Source organism: Tupaia chinensis, unplaced genomic scaffold (genome assembly GCF_000334495.1).
Source record: "Tupaia chinensis unplaced genomic scaffold, TupChi_1.0 Scaffold000519_1, whole genome shotgun sequence".
NCBI lineage: Eukaryota > Metazoa > Chordata > Mammalia > Scandentia > Tupaiidae > Tupaia > Tupaia belangeri.
Window position 1 is genome coordinate 2,259,971 of NW_006160032.1, and position 3,129 is coordinate 2,263,099.

At 39.0% G+C, this 3,129-nt stretch overlaps 1 pseudogene; it reads left to right on the forward strand.

Annotated features, from left to right (window-relative positions):
* Positions 1-1,688: 1,688 nt before the first annotated feature.
* Positions 1,689-2,695, forward strand: LOC102486501 (malate dehydrogenase, cytoplasmic pseudogene; annotated as a pseudogene).
* The last annotated feature ends 434 nt before the right edge of the window (positions 2,696-3,129 follow it).

The following is a 3,129-nucleotide window of genomic DNA, read 5'->3' on the forward strand; positions in this document are numbered from 1 at the left end:
CGCTTCTCCGGTGCCCTGCCCTGTTTCTCCCACCTTTCACAGACAGGTCTTATTCCTGAGACCTCGCCTCAGGACTTTGGTCACACTCCTTCAGATCCTATGTTAGATTATTTGTATCCCCCACCCCCAGAACTGGTGATTTTATATATATATTTATTTTTATATGTTTGTGCTTCTCATCCTTAAGCTGCTCACATTATCCTTTGCCAGCCATACATGGCTTGTAGGCTTTTTACAATGTAGTCCGTGGAAAGCATTTTTAAATGCAAAGTAAAACTGGGGCATTGCATTAGTCTCATATGATGCTCATGTTCTAATAGGATTCATTGGTTCTCCCAGAAATAAATTTGAGTAAAATATCAAATATGAAAAATATTTAAGGACCAATTTGTATTGATACTATGCATAATAAAAGAATCTTCCAAATTACAAAAGTACTTTCTCTATATTGCAGCTGTTTTATTTAAATCTCTGCCCACCACCATCCAATATTTCCATTTCCAAGTCAGAGAGAAAGCTCAATTGAGGGGAATATTTGCAGTCTGGCTTATACAAAAACAAATGTGAGCTACAAAGTTGTGCTTCCTTTAGTTTAATGCTGTATTACTGCTACTGATTTGGTGAATAAAGTAGAATATAGAGGGTATTGTGATAGATTATAATTATAAAAAGATGCAAACGAGTCAGGTTTATGACCTTAGATGAATGTAATGAAATGCTACCATATAGAAGCACTTCCAGACTGCCATGAATCCGGTTAGCTAACGGAAGACATAAAAAGAAAACAATTTCTATGAGAGTGTGTTTTCTTTAGGGTTAAATGAGATTTCCTTTTGCAACATGAAATGGATAGCTTTAGATCAACTAAAGAAATATTTCTTCATTGTAATAAACCGTGAGTAGATGAAACTTTTTACTTCCAGACATTGATAGAGGCCAATACAATAATTAGATTCAAACGAGGTTAAAGAAATGCATGACTAATGAGTCCAAATTAGTCTGAAAATTAAGCTTGACATCTTAATGCCATCTATATATTTTTGGTCTATGTCATGGCGTTAACTCCTCAAGAATCCTGCCTCATTTGGAGATGATCGTTGAAGAGGACTGCCTCAGCATTTCTTGGATATAGTGTAGAAATTCAGTCTTCTGGAAGGAAGGTTAATTCTCATTTTGTATCACTGAAATGGTCATTTTTCTCACACTGAGCATAGCTGTCCAAATCTCTAGGATTTTTTCAGGCAGGCCGGATATTGAGTTTTTACTTCAGTAACGACCACATCAGCCTCAAGCTTTTTAATGAACACAATCTTACCCACTCAACAACATTAGCATCGCCTGGAAACTTGTTAGAAATGCACATTCCTAGGACCTGCCCAATACTTACAAATCAGAAACTCAGGAGATAAGAACCAATCATCTCAGGTTTGACAAGTACCACAGGTGATTACGAGGTCCACTAAAGGTAAGAACCACTAATAAAAAGAAAAATGAGAGGACATGAAACAAAAAGAGATAAAACCAAATTGCTGCCACAGAAAGGATGTTGCTTAATATGGTAACAAGAGAAACTCAGAGCTTGAAAGTTGTGCACATCAGGAAATCATTTTTATATTTGGCTCTATTGAGAAATTATTTTCTCCTTTAAAAAAATAGGCTTGGAGAAATTGTCCACATGGTTACCAATGATGTCTGAACCAATCAGAGTCCTTGTGACTGGAACAACTGGTCAGATTGCTTCACCACTATACAGCATTGGGAATGGATTTGTCTTTCGTAAAGACCAGCCTGTAATTCTCGTGCTGTTGGATATCACCCCCATGATGGGTGTCCTGGATGGTACTGGCATGGAAATACAAGGTTGAGTCCTCTACCTCTTGAAAGATTTCATTGTGATAGATAAGGAAAGTGTTGTCATCAAAGACTTGGATGTGGCCATTCTTGTGGGCTCCATGCCAAGAAGGGAAGGCATGGAAAAGAAAGATTAGCTGAAAACAAATGTGAAAATCTTCAAATGCCAGGGAGCAGCCTTGGAGGAATATGCCAGGAAGCCAGTTAAGGTTATTGTTGTGGGAAACCAACCAATACCGGCTGCCTGACTGCCACCAAGTCAGCCCCACCCCCCACACCCCAGGAGAACTTATTACTTGACTTGTTTAGATCACAACTGAGTTAAAGCTCAAATTGCTCTTAAACTTTGTGTGACTGCTGATGATGCGAAAAGGGTCATTACGTGGGGAAACCATGCCGTGACTCAGTATCCAGATGTCAACGATGCCAAGATGAAACTGCAAGAAAAAGGTAGAGTTTGTGAAGTTCTGAAAGGTGATAGCCAGCTCAAAGGAGAATGCATCATAGCTGTGCAAGAGCACGGTGCTGATGTCACCAAGCCTCGGAAGCTATCCAGTGCGATGTCTGCTGCAAAAGCCAAGTCTGACCATGTCAGAGACGTCGGGTGTAGAACTCCAGAGGGAAAGTGTGTGTCCATGGGTGTCATTTCTGATGACAGCTCCCATGGTCTTCCTGATGACCTGCTCTTCTCGTTCCCTGTTATAATCAAGAATAAGACCCTAAAGTTTGTTGAAGGTCTCACTATTAATGGTAGTGTCTCAAGTGAGAAGATGAATTTTACTGCAAAAGAGTTGGCAGAAGAGGAAAAAAATAAAATGCTCTTGAATTTCTTTCCTCTGCCTGACTGGAAAATCATTATGATGTTACCAAATGCGCCAAAGCTAAAGAATCTAAATGTCTTTGATCCTAGTAGAAAATAAAAATGCTATATTTAAATTACTTATAAAAAACAATACATTTTAAAGATACTACACTTCATGGTACAGATCTGTGGCTAACAGTTTATCATCATTATGCTGCTAGCGTTATATTCTAAATAAAAGTATATATTGAAATGAGAAAAGAAAATAATAGGCTTAGGATGGCCTGATAAAGGAAGTCAGATTCTACATGGCAGACCTAGGTCCAAGTTCTGGCCTTCTGGCTTAAAAAACACACTTGGTTGCAGGCCCAAGATCCACTCAGACTAGACAATTGGAGGAGGAAAGATTATAACTCGACCAAGCCCGGATGGGTGTGCACTCTCTCATTCTGTCTCTCATGCATATGCACAAGCTC